This window comes from Agelaius phoeniceus, chromosome 14 (genome assembly GCF_051311805.1).
Source record: "Agelaius phoeniceus isolate bAgePho1 chromosome 14, bAgePho1.hap1, whole genome shotgun sequence".
In the NCBI taxonomy this organism is placed as follows: domain Eukaryota; kingdom Metazoa; phylum Chordata; class Aves; order Passeriformes; family Icteridae; genus Agelaius; species Agelaius phoeniceus.
Window position 1 is genome coordinate 6,663,301 of NC_135278.1, and position 15,926 is coordinate 6,679,226.

At 39.1% G+C, this 15,926-nt stretch overlaps 1 long non-coding RNA gene across 1 annotated transcript in view; it reads left to right on the top strand.

The window, feature by feature from the left end:
* The window catches only part of LOC143695230 (uncharacterized), a 234,744-nt gene extending 221,340 nt beyond the window's left edge, over positions 1–13,404 (top strand). The window contains exons 6-7 of the long non-coding RNA XR_013184310.1: positions 2,839–2,910; positions 13,232–13,404. This is a non-coding gene — a long non-coding RNA (uncharacterized LOC143695230). The remainder of the gene's footprint in view (positions 1–2,838; positions 2,911–13,231) is intronic.
* The last annotated feature ends 2,522 nt before the right edge of the window (positions 13,405–15,926 follow it).

Here is a 15,926-nt window from a genome sequence, read left to right on the forward strand (position 1 = left end):
ATTTTCTATCCCATTGACTTAGGATCACATGCAGCTGAGCATGCTACACATTTATAGGTAATAGATGTACAGAGTCCTCTGAGAAGGTCACTGGAAGTCGTGGAAGCTGGATGTTAGTGCCAGGGCTTGGCATTGTAATTCCCAGTAAATTCCTGGATGTGTTGTTAGTATTTAGACTTGCATGTCACAGGGGAATAGATGCTCAAACAGACTTAGAATGAGCTCGGGCTGAAACAAAAAATTGCTACTGCCACATTAGGTGAGTTGTGGGAAAAAAAGCAGCTTTAAGTTCTGATTTTGTATTAGCTTGGCTTGTCTGCGTGCTGGTCTATCATCTAGAAATGCCTGAGTTTGAAGGAGTAATCCTGATAATGCAAGTGGATTATTATCTTCTTTTTTCTGCTGTCACCAAAATAAATGCATGACATAATCATTAGAATGACAAGAAAAGGAGCATAAAATCAGAATCTGGGTAGTTTTGCTGGCAATGTTTCTTGGCTTTGGCTAGGAGCTGTAGCACATTATATATAAAGATCCTTGTCATGGATTAAAGTTCAGCTAAAACTGAAGAAAATGGATTCAGAAGCCCACTCTCAAGTGTATCTATTCTGGGAATGGGTTTTACAGTGTATGCTTATAAAAATCTATCTACTCCTTGCCCCAAAGGCAGGAAGTGGTTGTAATTCTTCATTTCACAGATCATGCAGGGAGTGATTAAGCATGTGTGTTTTGTGATAGGTGTAAATTAAAAATAAATGTCAAATACACAGAAAGCACTTCTCTGAGTGTTTTTGTAGATATGTGATTGCCATTTTAGCTGAAAAAACAAAAGATATCCTGAAAAAAATTGTTGTACTTTGTGGATATTTACAACTTCTCATACAAGATTCTCCTAACACTGAAGACAGATAAATACAAATAAACAAAGTTAACAAAACTGGTGTGAGTCCCCTGAAATTTATTACATTCAACCCTCATGAAATATCTTGTTTGCCAAGCATGAATGCTCACATGATGCACCATTTTTAGAGAATATCTGGGTGAGTACCTGAATTTGAATTGGAACAAAGGCAGTCATGCTCTAACACTCACATCTGCTGTGCAGTGTTTGTTACTTGGTGCTCTCAATATTCCTGCTGCGGATGTTTCAGGCATCTGTTTGGACAGCAGAAAAAAGAGGAGTTGCTTGGCTCAGATCACAAATCACAGTGAATAACAGCTAGCAGGCAGGCAAAGAGAACAGTTTGGAACTCCTCAGGAGGGCTGAAATGTATTCACCAAACCTTTACCTGTATCACTGCCTGGAACAGAAATATCTGTTTGCCAGCGTTACACAATCCCAAGGGTTGCATTCCCTTATTGATCCATTAGCAACCTCAGCCACATGATATTATCAACTCCCTACTGCAAGGGTTTAGATTAATGTAAAGCAAGACTCCCAAACTTTTTGCAGTTGAATTGATACATCTTTATATTTTTGGGTTTGTCTATAACTCAAATGATTTTTCTGTCTTAAAACAGAAAACCGGGAACAAAAACAGAAGCATCATCTAAGAATTCTGATTCTGCTTCTCCAGATTTTAGTAATTTTGGTGTCTATTCTATTGTCTGTAAAATAAATTAAGTTGCATTACCGGGAATATTAAGCTCAAAGAACAGCAAGATTGTCATGATATTACAATCTCATTTAGTCCATAAATATAACTTTTAAAATAAAGAATTCAAAAAGCATTAATATGCAGTTTTTCATATGCTGACTTACCATTTTCCTTTTTAGTCCTTTGAATCTCTTAAAATTCTAATACACAGTTTTTAGTAAGAGACAGCAGCTCTGTACTGCCTGGAACATCTTTCATGGTCTGATTTGATTCCTTGGATGCTGAAAAACCAGCAAGTTTAGTATTTATGAACAGAGTAGCAAGTACAATGTGTTATTTCCTGGGTATCTGGCTCTTGGTAGAGGTTAACATCATATAAGTATTTAATTATTTCCCAAGTAATAAAATTAGAGCTCCTCAGAGTTTAGTGTTCATACCTGCATCTGCTGAAAAAACCACAAAATAAAAAAAAGGTGTGTAAATTCTGAGCTGCTGGGGCAAAGTGTCAATGTATACGTAGGAAAAATGTCCCACCACACTGTTTTTCATGCAAAGCCTGGCCCATTAAAAAATGTCCCTAATTTTATTACAGCCTTCCTTAAGCTGTTCCATATGTGTACAATGGTATCAAGGGTTATCCAGACTGGTTGTTTCTTTCCCACCTTCCCCTTCATCTGTTGTGAAATCAGATACCCAGATCTTTTCTAGCTACAAATAGTTGTGAAAAATGTATGATCTGGGCTTTGTTAACTTATTAACTCTCAAGAAAAGTAGCTGACCAAGAAATCACATCTGTTCTCCTTAACCTGTGAAATGTTGTAGCCTAGCTGCAAGGAATATGTCAGAATAATTACTGAAAGAGAAAGAAAAACAAATTACTTTCATTGAATTGTCATGAATCCTTTTAAAAATAAGGTGCAATTGACTAAAGCATTATTTATTTTCAAGTCTTGTAATTGTTCTATTGTCATGGAAGCTTATCAGAAGTACCAAAGCTGAATATTGGTATAAAATGAACCTGGCTTATGTTAAATCCCTGATGAGCCAATCTGTTTGTGGCAGATATCACTACCAGCTAAATGGCCATCCACAAATCCTAAGTCTCATAAAATAGAAACAAAAGAACAAAAAAGGCTTGTTTCGTTTTCAGTCAGAGAACTCAGTTTATATAAGAGCAAGAGATTCTTCCTGCTGGGATTTTCCAGAAGTCTTGTTCTAACTTAACTTCATATTGTCAAAGTCAACAGGACTGGCTGGAGCAGCAAGCTGAGTAAGGCTTCACCTCTAAGAAAAATTCAGCTCATTCTCCAGGGTAAGAAAAAAGAGATTTCTTTTTTTCTTATATGAATTTTGTGAAACATGTGTCCAATGCAAGTCTTGTCTGCTGCCTTCAGTTAAAATTTTGTAGATTATCAGAAACTTCTAGAATCGAGTCAGTGCCTTTGGATTTGTTATGGCTAGTTGGATTTTTTGCTTAAAAATCTCATCCATCCAGTGCCCCTAGCAGGTGTGCTAGTGATGACCTAAAATGAGGAGGCTCAAAATACACTAGAAAAATAGAATTAAGTCCAAAGGTTTACATTTAAAAGGGGAAGCACTTGTTTCATGGTTAACTTTGAATACATTTTGGCTAAAGTTTTGGAGAAGTTCAGACAAGATTGAGACATATTGGCTGTGCAGCTGCTGTTTTTCAAACAGCCTCCCCCCTGCACTTCCCCTGCCAGCCCCATCAGTGGAAGATTTTGTACTTGGATGTTTTTAATGCCACTGTAATGCAATGCTGTGTCCTCTCTTTTTTATTTTTCTTTTTTAGCTATGGTTTCCAACTGCAGCAAGCTGTTTGTTGCTTTCAGCATGTGAAATAAACAGGCCTGACAGAGGAAGGTGATGGTATCAAATTCTTTTATATGGTATCACATGCTCAATTTGAACCATGGTCTTCAAGGCTGAAATGCTGGATGAGGACTCTGCAGTTGCATTAGTGCCTGGTCACTTTTCTTGCAACTGGGAAATTGTGGGGGGATAGAATGTAAGAGAACAGTGCAGAAGGCAATCTCACCCCTGAGGAGCTGCAGCTGGGCTAATCCCCAAAGATTAGCAACAGGCCTGCCCTTAACAGGGCACAGCTGTGTCCAAGAAGAAGATGAGTGTTACAAAAGAGTTGGAGATGTTTGGTTGTGTAGTAGAGAAGAAGGGGTCAGTGCTGTGAGGAGATGCCCATGAGAAATCACCAAGAAGGTATGGAAACTTTGAAATAAGGTGACAACATGGGAAATGGTTTTTAATGATTGTAAATTTGGTGGTGAGAGCAAAAGTTGTGGAATGCAAAGATATTGTAATACCAGTGTCTTCCCCCTGTGCTTTTCTTCTGTTGGTCCTACAGAAGGTCTCTGCAGGAAGGAGCCCAGCTGTTCCTCTGGATCTCTGCAGAGGTTTGCTCTGTTCACCTCTTTTACACCAGGGAATTTTACACTTTTGGAGTGTTGAGGTTTGAGGAAGGGAAGACAGTCTTATTTCTCATGATGTGCTTAAAAAATGAAAACAAAAATGAGACTTTGACACAGGTAGCCTGGAGACAGTGGCAGCCCAGGAAAATATCCTTAATCCCTGTAGTCTCTAATTATAGGGGGTAGCAGATTTTGCTGAAAAATGCTCTGGATCTAATCTATACCTTCAGTTTCATTTTACCACCTGTGTTAGGACTAACCTATTCACATTCTAGGCTAACTCCCTGTTTGTTTCCACAGATGGAAGCATAGCAAATCATGCCCAAACACCCATGTGTATAAGACAGACTTGACTGTGCTCAGTTTTCCCAGGAGCTGAGTGAGAGCCCAGAGCCAGGAGAAAGGGTCAGCATGTGTGTCCAGCAGCACAGAGGCAGAGAGAGGCATTGCCACGTGCTCACTCAAACAGGGAGGAATCAGGCATAACCTCACAAGACTTCTTTCCTCTGCCTGAGGAGCCCCAGAAGTTACAAAACCATCTGGCTCTAAGCCTGATCCAAAATCCTTTGTCATTTAACCCAAAAGATCATTGCTCTGCCGAGGTCACCTCGCTCTCATTGAGATTTGCAGAGGCACAGCCAGCTCAGAGATGTGCAGAGGAGCACCAAGGTCCATCACAAACAAACCCATCTTACCATAAAAGAGAATTTTTCAAGTGTCCTTCTGAAGGGCCCTTCAAGGATGATGATGTTTCTGGAGGCCAGATGACTGAGGAAGATGGGACCATTTCTGCTCTGCTCAGCAGAGTAATTTGACTGCTTTCCTTTGTAGGCACTGACCTGTTCTCCTTCCTTTTGTCTAAGATTCAACATGGAACTGTAAAAAACCAGTCAGGGAAAGAAAGTGGCTGTGGTGTGTTGTTATTTAAAGCAGGAGTGTTTTGTAATGACAGGCAATTAAGGGGATGGTGCTTGCTGAACGTGACACGTCCCTGGTAATGTCACTGCACATAATGGAGCCAGTGCTCTGGGAGGCTTGTGATGGTTTCTGATCTGCCAGCAAGCAATGCAGGCACAAATTAACTTGTGTCTCCTCTGAGCAGGGGCTCTTCCAGGTGAGTCAGTCAATGAAAGAGGGGACCAGAGGCTGCTTTTTCTGCAGGCAGGTGAGGGAAGATAACTAATTTGCAAATTTGTTGTCTTTCTCTTGAAACTGCTTTCAAGTAGGATTTATAATTGCTGAACTTTGCCTTGAAGGGCTGAAAAATAGAGCAGGACAAAATAATTGAACAGATGCATACACCCAAATATCACATAAGGGACATTAAGGCCATATCTTAAATAACAAAAATCAGCTCAGCTTTGCAACTCTTACTGCAGTTTCATTGCTCTGAGTGCTTAAATTCCAGGAAGTATATATAATGTATATATACACTCCATATATATGAATATATATGTATATACACATTCCATATATAGGTATATATACACTCCATATATATGAATATATGTATTCAATTATATATATATATTTCAAAATCACTTTGACAGACTATAATGTTTCAGTCTTCAAATTTATTTAATAGATAGTTTTTACCTAGAGAAACAGAGGGAAATACAAACATACGTTTAGTTGCTACTTTTTAAAGAAAATATGATATATCAATAAAGATATCTCCATGGATTCTTTCTGTCCCAGGCTGCTTGATGTGTTTCAGTCTTTTAGGTGTTATGTTTGTTTGTTACCCTTTCAAATTTAATATTTAAAACCTGCTCAAATGGAACGAGAAATGGGGTTTTTTTTCAATTTTAAAGGTGGAACCACTAATTTTGGTTTAGTCTGTAGATACAGATTTTGTAAAAAACATAGAATGTATTCAGCTGTTTTTTATGGCCTTTTATAATTCCAAGGAAAGGTGTTGATACTTTTGGAATTTAACATGTTATATTGTTACTTTTAGTCTAGTAATTGCAACATTTTGTGGTTATTAATACCCTGGCATCCCAATATATAAGCAGTTACATATATGTTGAAAGTCACTGAGGATTTTTTCCATTGCCAAGTGAGAAGTGGAAACAAAAATAAGTTGAATGGGGAAATATCTAGAAGAGATAAAATGAGAATAGAATTATATTTTTTTAAAAGCAGCAGTTTCAAGTTTTCATACATAAAATAATGTGCATAAAAGAACTGGCATTTTAAGAGTGTCTGAGTTTTAATTTGGTAGTATTGCTAGCATTGACTTGACAATATTTAACAGGAAAGTCTGATGGTCTGGATACTTCAGATCAAGTGCATGTTGTGTAGGACTGTTGAAATAATTTAGTGTTTAAGACTCTCAAGTAATATTTGGATAGAATATTATCTTTTTTCAAAAGTGGCCTTATGTAATTCAATAGGACCATTACTGGAGCAAGATGTTCCCATAGCTGAGGAGTAATCACACAATTATCAGTTCCTTCCTCTACAATTAAGATCTAATTATATATTTCCTTTATTTGAACAGTCTTGTTTACAGGCTTCAGTTCCTGATTTTTAACATGCAAAAGGGAAAGAGGTTGGGATTTTATGTGGGACTGAAGAAATTTCTTTTGGTAACAAAAACTTCCATAAAAAGTTTTATAAAAATAAAAAGTGTCTTTCCAGAGCCTAGAGATTAATACACATTCAGAAACTTGCCTGCCTTTGCACCTGCAAATTATCATTGAGTGTGTATGGCACAATCAGAATAAGAGCCAATTACTGTTAATTCCTGCAGTGGAAAAATGTTTCTTGTTATGTCAAGGAGAGGAGACACACCACCCTGCCTCTCTAGAACACTGAAGGTTAATAGTGGCTGGTGGCTTTCATACCCACTGTGATCATTAACACTGTCAAATATCTGCTAGCTGCAGGAGGCAAAGAAGCTTCAAAAAGAGGATTCTGATTGTTTTGGAGAAATGGTTGCAGAGAGCTGGATGGTCTCAGGACCACTGAGCTTTGCTGGGATCTCAAACAATTCTGAGATTGCAAAATTTTCTGCCTTTTTTTTTTTTTTTTTGAAGCCTAATATTTTCTTGTTGTGCCCCTGTGAAAGAAATGTTCCCTCCTTTAATTGCTGTCCACTCTAAACCTAAGTGGATATCATAAATAGAGAAGGTTTGGAATTTTATTCATACTGTCTTGTTGCCAGGTTTCCTGTAAGTTTTTGAATTTTAGAAGCAGACGTGTCTATTTTCTGCTAGTGGCCATTTTGTTCAGCTGTTCTCCTCTGAAAGGAAGCACAGTAGGCAGTGCTTGTCAATATATCTGTAAATGCTGTCAGCTTTATAGAAGTATAATAATACATTTTTAATTGATTAAACCTGTTTGGCAAAGAAACAGAAATGGTAAAAGTACAAAGAAAGAGGTAAGTGGGGAAAAATGGGGCACAATTTATGAATTAAATAACTATTCCATTGAAACTCACATAAATAAGTCTTAGAGCCCTTTTCAGAGCTTCTTTACACAATTATATTTTTCATCAACTCATTCTTAGCTGAGATTTTTTTTCTGTCCCCTGCCAGGGCTTTACATCTGGCTTATGCAGAAATCTTGCACACTTTACAGCTGTCATCATGTCATGATGTGTGTCCATTTGATTCAGAACAGTCCTGATTTCTGCAGCAAGAAGCAGGTTGTATGTATGAAATTAACAACCACCTTTTCCAAGGTCAAGAAACCTTTTATCCCATCTAAACACACTTTACAGAAAGTGATAACACTCTCCTACTTTGCTGTTCCTCTGACCATCAGCAAAAGGAAAAGGCTGTTTAGTTCTTCCTCTGGTACATTTGTCATGATCTTCTCCCCAGATCTGTCCAAAAACGTTTTCACTTCTTCCCCTTCCCTCCATTCAGTTCATAATTCCATTCATTTGGCATTAATGTGCCAAACAGAAGAAATAATTTGCCAAATAGAATAAATGTGCCATCAGAATTTTCTTTTTCCTGGCCCAATCAATTCTTTTTTCCCACTTCCCTGAATAGAATGCAAGCCCCAAAAACCTGTTTAGTTGAGACATGAGTAGAGCTGGGAAACAGTGTTTAAAAATATATTAGGTCATGCATTTCAACAGACTTGTTTTAAGCATCATTATTGGATTATTGAACACCTTTTAAAATGTAGAATCTGGCTGTACTGGAACAATTTAAAGGCAGGCAGCCCTACATGCAGTGCCCATCTCTGGTGTGGTCTGAGCTCATGCAGTGCAGTTCCAGCTGCCTTTTGCAGGCAGCTCTGAGGGGCTGTGGGGCCTCTGCCCCAGCTGGGATGCTCATTGCCAGGGTTAATGAGGCACTCAGCCCAGGACAGCCAGCTCAGCTGGGGAGCAGGAGATGAACTGGGGTCCAGAGCCTTGCTGCAAGCCTGCTGCTGCTCAGCTCAAAGGATGGCACACATCTGCTCAGTGTGTGCTGAGAATGCACTCAGGGCTGGATGAAGGCATCACATGTTTAATATCTTCGGGGAACTTGCAGCCATGGTAGCAAGGACTTTAATTCTTGGTTGTTTTTTTGGGTTTTTTTTAATAGTTTGAAATATGCTAAACACATTCATCTGTCTATTAACATAGCAGTGAAGTCTGTTACACTTGTCATCGAGGAGGAGCTATTTTCTGTCTTGGCATTCCTCTCCTCTTGCAATGGGTGTTGGTTGCATGCCAGTCCAAAGCCATGTGTTGTAGTTGTTAGGCATGACATCTCCCCATCAGTCAGGGATGCTGAGTGAGTGCTGAACCACGTTCTGTTTGGTTTCTCCCCACTACAGGCAGAGTAGCTCTCCTGGTGTTAGTTGTGTTACTTTGATGCGTATGCGGGTGAACACAGGCAAAGAATTCAAAGATAATTGAATTATTCCATTTAACTGAATTTCAAAATCACATACTTACTTTCAGCACTTGTTTCTGGGTTTTTTGGGTTTTTTTTTTTGGTATTCATACACTTTGGGAAAAAAAACCACCAAAAAAAAAACCACCAAAAAACCAAAAATCCTTAAGATGTATCTTGGCTTGCAAATCCACTGCAAATTCACCTACATGTTATCATTTGATTATATCTGGAATAAGAAAAGAAAAAATCTCAAAAAAATCACAGCCACACAACAATTAAATTTGAAAGCTTAACAGCTTTGGAAGTTGTTTCTTTCAATACTAAAAAGCCATGCTATGATCTTTACTTTTAGGGAAAGTGTAATAAATGTCTCCAATCAGTAGGTGCAAGTGCTGTACTATGTAAATTGCTTTCAGAACAAAAAGGGAGGACAATGCTATTAAAAACTGATTGAAGGACCATAGTTCTTTTCATCAGGCTACTCAGTCCACAGACTGTAGAGGTTAAAACCCACATCTGAGGAGACAAATCTCTTTAAGGAGATGTACAGGTTGAAAAGAGTAAAATTTAAATGGTATAAATGATTATTCTTTTAAGGAGTTCTAGGAAAGTGGATAACCCTAAGATAGATCCTTCTCTTGTGGACATCCCAAATTAGAATCTCCAAATCACAGAATCCTCTAGGTTGGGAAAGGTCTTTAAGATCGCCAAATACAATTGAAAATGTGACTCTTCCAAGTCTCTGCTAAGCTGTGTCCCCAAAAGTCCTGTCTACCTGTCTTTTAAATTCCTCCAGAGATGGTGATTTACTTCCCTGGCAGCCTGTTCCCATGCTTGACAACAATTTCCATGAAGAAATATTCCTAATATCCACTCTGGTGCAACTTGAGGCCATTGCCTCTCATTCTGTTGCTTGTGACTTGGGAGAAGGGACTGACTCCTGACCTGCACCCTCCTGACCTGCACCCTCCTGTCAGAGAGTTGTGGAGAGCTCCCTGAGCCTCCTTTACTCCAGGCCAGCCCAAGCCCAGCTCTCTCAGCTGCTCCTGGTGTTCCAGACCCTTCCCCAGCTCTGTTCCCTTCTCTGGACACGCTCCAGCCCCTCAGTGTCTGTGTTGTTGTGAGGGGCCCAGAGCTGGACACAGGATTTGAGGAGTGGCCTCAGCAGTGCCCAGGCAGGGGACAGTCACTGTCCTGGTCCTGCTGGCCCCACCGTGGCTGGGACAGGCCAGGTGCCATTGGCCTCTGGCACACCTGGCTCCTGTTGAGCTGCTGCTGAGCAGCTCCCCCAGGGCCTTTCCCACCAGGCCCTTTCCAGCCCCTCTGCCCCAGCCTGGCGCTGCAGGGGTTGTTGTGACCCAGGGCAGGACCTGGCTGGCCCTCAGCCCATGGAGCCAGCCTGGCCAGGTCCCTCTGTAGAGCCTTCCTGCCCTGCAGCAGATCAACTTAGCATTGACTGCAAACTTACTGAGGGTACACTTGATCCCCTCTTCCAGACCATTGATGAAGACGTTAAGCAGAGCTGGCCTGCAGCACATCACTTGTGATCAGCCCCAGCTGGATGTAACTCCACTGCCCACCATCCTCTGGGCCTGGACATCCAGAGGCAGAATAGCTGTGCTGTCAAACATCAAATACCTGTGAGAGCTTGTGTGGTCTCTTTGCTGCTTCACAAGTGCTCAGGCAATTAGCAAACTTTCATCATCCTACTGGACTTGTAAGCTGAACTGGATAACCCACAGCTCTCTGTCAATCACTCCTCAGATGTTCAGAGTTTGTACTGCATTTTTATATTTACTGTATTTTGTCTCTCCCGGGGGTAGCCCATGTGGTGCTGATTGTTCTTTTATCATCCAGTTTGTTTCTGTCCACCACATAATGATTTGTCTAGAGAAGTTTTTTTCCCCTGTTGTCTTTTAATTCATTCTCCAAAATAATTTCACTTAAATTTTACATCCTCTGTTTCTTGCTCTATTGCAAGATGAAGCTGTAATTCTCCCTTCTGCAAAATCTGTAGCAGTAGCTCTGCTGAGTTCCTTTTGGTTGGTGAGACAAAATCATTTGCACATCTGTATTTCTTAAAAATTCCTTGTGTCAGTTTTGAACAAGGATGAGTATGTTCTTGGCCAAGAATACGGCCAGTAAAGTCATGTTCTATTTTGCAAATCACTAAATTCCTGTTCCTTAAGATGTGTCTTGGCTTGCAAATCCACTGTAAATTCACCTACATGTTATCATTTGATTATATCTGGAATAAGAAGCGATTTCCTCCTGCTTCTTGTCAAGGTGTAGACATCCCAGGTTGTATTTAATAACACAGCTTCCCAGGGTGACCTCTTTTCTGCATGAATGTTGGCTCTGACCTTCATTCTGTTGAGCTCAGTTCATTACATATTCTCTCTGCCTGCCTCTGCACTCTCTAGGGAACACTCTCATTTCAGTGCACAAGGGGTTTCACTGCTGATGGAAATCCCTAAGCATCACAATTAAAATTTACTCTGCTGTTCTCAGTCTACGGAGAACAATGTATACTGCAGTGAGTAATTTAGATCTCGTTAAAACCAACTTGAATTATTTATTTCCACATCAAGTTAAAGTCATTTACATGCATATATTAAACATATCTAAAGGGTTAAGCAAAATGAGCCATATTCTGCCATTAGTCTATCTGGAGCCATGGACACCTGATTCAAAATAACTTAGCCAAGATATTGCTTCAAAGTCAAGAAAATTTTGTGTTTCTTTCTTCAGATTGTCAGAATGAGCTTTTTTCACTTTTACAGAAAAGGAAGACTGTTTCCATTGTTGAGTATCCCAATTTCCTTATGCTGTTTGGCCACTTCCTATATTCAAATTATACTTTAGAGTCTTTCCTAAGAAAATCTATTATGGCTGTTTCTTGCATTGTTCTGATGAGCACTGAATGAGTTTTTAAAACAAGTTTAATTAGAGTGAGTAAATAAATGTTCCACCTGTGATGCTGAGAAATGATACAGGGGCATTATCTGTGTTGATTTGGGTAAACCTGAACAATCATTGGTGATAGAGTTGTCTCTGATGTAAATACTTCTGTATCTCTCTGTGGTTCACTCCTCCTCTCAGCTGAAAACCATTCTCTGAACTAAGGGCAGGTTAGAAATGGTGGAGGTGCAATCTGTCTCATCCCTCATCAGCTGAGAGTGCTGAAGCCACAGTGAGAGCAGCTGTCCCTGCCCTCTGATGTCACCATCATATTCTCTGAAAAATCCCTTCACCAGCATTTCTTCTCCTGGGAAGCTGAGAAGCCTCAGAGAAAAAGGAAAAACAATATTCTCAATATTATCTCATTTGCTTCTCCTGTGTTTTGCTGCTTTAGAATGTGGTCTGGAGATTGTTTATCCAACATGTGAATTGTTTTTATTAAGTCAGGCTGTGTTGGACTCTGAGGAGTCAGTCATGAGTTTTCATTATTATCTTGTTACACCTTCTCCTTCTAAGAACATGGAATCAGATTCATCTTTCCTTCCTGCCATGGGGACCCCAGAAAATTCCACACTCTGAGTCCTCTCTGTGGAGCACCTGCCCAGGCCTCTTGATGCTGGGAAGGAAAGCAAAATGTCCCTTTAAAATATTACTCCCCGTTCCTTTCCTGGCCCAGAAAAGAATCCTGAACTTGTCCCCACTCACAGAATCTCAGGCAAGGATCTACCCCACTGACATTTCCTGGGGTGTCCCACGGGGCAGCAAGGATGTGATGAACAATCCAGCATTCATCCCTCCCTTAGGAGGGGTTCATCTCTCTCTCCCATGAGTCAAATCCCCATCTCTGCCTCACAATAATTCTTGGCATTGGTGCTGATCCCTCGTCCATTTGGCTTCAAGCCTCTCCATGGGCAGCAGCCACAATACCTGCAGCTTTTATCAGCTGTGTTTCACCACCAGCTCTGTTACAGATTCTCTGTAGTTTTGACTGGAAAATTGAGCAAATTCAATGTATTTCAAAGGAAGATCCTTTCTTTATCACATTGAATGAGGGTATTCTGCATAGTTTTGTTGAACATAAGTAAAAAGATAGAATTAGAATGGGAATTGAATGCTTCAAGTTGAACCTTAAATAAAATTAATAGTAATGGTAAACTGTAACAAAAGTGAGATGTGTGTCTTGAGAGCCTTAATTCAGTACAATATTAACTCATTTTTTTATTATAACTTCAGTTCTTTATTATAATTTTACATTTAAATAGATTTTTTTCTTACAGACATCCAAAAGATATTATGTTTGTGAAATGTACACAAAAAGTGTACTTGGTTTCTGAACATTTGATACCCTTTGACTGAACCAATAAATATCCTTCCTTAGGTGAACTTTCAGAAGCCTTTGAATCCGACTTAAAGCCAGGATTCTAAAACTCTCATGCTATAGAAAGTTAATGGAGCTCAATGTTGGGAGAAGTACCAAGAAGAAAAGCAAGAAAAGCATTGGACTTCCTGTATTGCATTTAGAATTTTCCTTCTGGACCAATGAAAGTATTAGAAGACTTCAAGATAATATATTCAGTGAGTAAATTTCAAACTGTAAGCATGACCAGATACAGTTTTGTGAAATCTTAACAAAACATTATGAAATCTCAAAAACAAATCTCTAGTTTCTTAAGTTCGGTAAGCAGAGGTTATCCCTGAAGTATCAAGTGCAGGCAATTTATTTTCTAAATTATTAACATGATTTTAAGTCTAAAATATATTCAATTTTTTTATCTTCAGTCATCAGCAACTCAAATTTTTTTATCTTGGAGCTTTTCCTTTGATGTTAAAGACATACTAGAGTGTAAATCACAGTGTTGTAAATGTTTAACCTACAGAAAGACTAACACAAAACTTTTAAGAGGCAGAGTCTATTACTGTTATTGTAGTAAGGAATTTTATAATACTCTTGATTCTTTCCTACTTCTAGGCTCCAAATTGAAAAATCTGAATGGCATTTTAGGCATATAATTCTTATGTATCTTACAAGGCAGAGAAGTTCTGCTGATAAAGGAGCAAAAGATGAAATATCATTTGTTAAACAAGTGGTGTCCTGCAGGTTACTTATATATGGAGAAACCAGGCAAAGAAGTAGAGATTAAGAGAGGCATTTTTCATACAAGAAAGGAAGAAAAAGTATTCTGTGTGTACAAGCCAAAAAGAGCAATTTGTTGGTTAAATAATGACCATAGGTTTGGGTATGAGAATGCAGCAGAATGAAGCATTCATATCTGGATGTTTAATAAAATAACCCTCTGAAGATTTTGCTTTGGTTTAGGCACACATTCTTAGGCCAATTTCTAAGAATGAATGCCTGTCTTTAAGAATGGATCAATTTTTGATCATCAAAAGGTAAAGTTGAATGAATGTTGAATGATATCCTCAAAGCCATTTACAACTTGATATATGTTCCCAGGGTATGTAGTACCCTTGTTGTGGAAAGAAGGAAACAACTCAGATTTAAATTAAGAAATAGGATGTGTATAGCAATTAGTCAGAAATAAGGGAGACAGGAAATTTCTACATTTCCATGCAGATCTGAATGAATTCACAGTGGAATCTCTTTTGGTCAGCTTTTCTCATTGTGCTCTACAGTGAAAAGGATCTGAGGCATGCTGAGTTCAGGCAGAATCTTTTGTGTGTGCATTTGTGATTTATAACAACCTTGGACACCTTGGGAAATGTTACAGAGAAGGAAAATTGGAAAGAAAATAAAATCTAAATGATTGTAAAGTAATGCTCTTTTTAAAAATCTCACTGTGAGGATAAGTAACTAAAAGGACCATGATGCTCAATTATGAATATTTTATTCCCGTGTAGTGTAAGATCTTTCAGATGAAATGCATCACATTAGTGAAAAACCCAAACACCTAGTTCATTAAAAGATAACTGCATCATGAAAGACAGGAAACAGCCTCTTGAAAGTGCTTGGCAATGCACATAAAGCACTTTTGCTTAATTCAATTTGAAACTGAAGCATTGTAAAATCACCCAGCTACATTTTCCTTATCGGCATAATTTATGAAGCAGAATTTCTGGAACTGCAGTTGTTTGCTTTGTTTCCATTTTTCCCCTATTCTCAGTAAAATAATCATGTTTGTCCCTAGAAGCAGGAAAGAAAAAAAGAACTCTTCTTCCACAGCAGCTTACAAAGTGTATTCAACTCAGATTTCCCACACATTAATACCCCTTAGCTACTCCAAGTGCTTTCTGTTTGTGCATGAAAGAGCTCATACTGGACTTTTCTCACTTTTGAGTAATTGAGTGCAATATCTTTTAATGATATTAGAACCACAATGCAATAAAATATAAAAGGATGCTGTCACTAGCTGATTCAGTTGCATTTTTCACATCAAATTTTAACACCAGAGACTGTGAAATGTGTAATATTATGGTCTCCAATTCTTATAAATTGGCGAGCATGGATCAGGCCTAGCAGGAGCCTCAGAGCCATCTGGCTGGAGCTTGGGATCTCCCTCCAGAGAGCAAACCAAGTGTCAGAGTGCATCTTTCTGCCAGTTGGAGTGAAGCAACTGTAACTTCCTCTTTCAAGGCTTGTGGTTTGGAAATGACCACAGTGAACCTGCAGAGAACTCTGTGATTTGAAACTCAGGATTGACTCCCCCTGTAACTGCACTGACATGGGAGGGATCCATGGGCAGAACCAAGCTCTCAATCAACCCTGAGATGTGTAGCCATCACTAGCTGCATTTTTGAAGAGCTTCACTGGAGTGTGTGAAGCTGTGGAGTGGTAAGAGGATCATCACAGAAATGAAGAGTCATTGTGAATGTCTGTAGCAACAACTCAAATTTTGCAGTAACCTTTACCCACAGAAAGTCTCTTTGTAATTAGTGGAAGATCTTTTGTCAGCGGGAAGCTGGGTAATGGATACTGAGCCTTTCTTGGCTGAAGAGATAATGAAATACCTTTGAGGATACAGGGCTGGATCTGAGGATGCAGAGCAGCAGAAAAGTATAATTAATAGAGGAAATTTCATTCTTTGTAGCACAAAGATTGTCATCTTTGAAGAGGA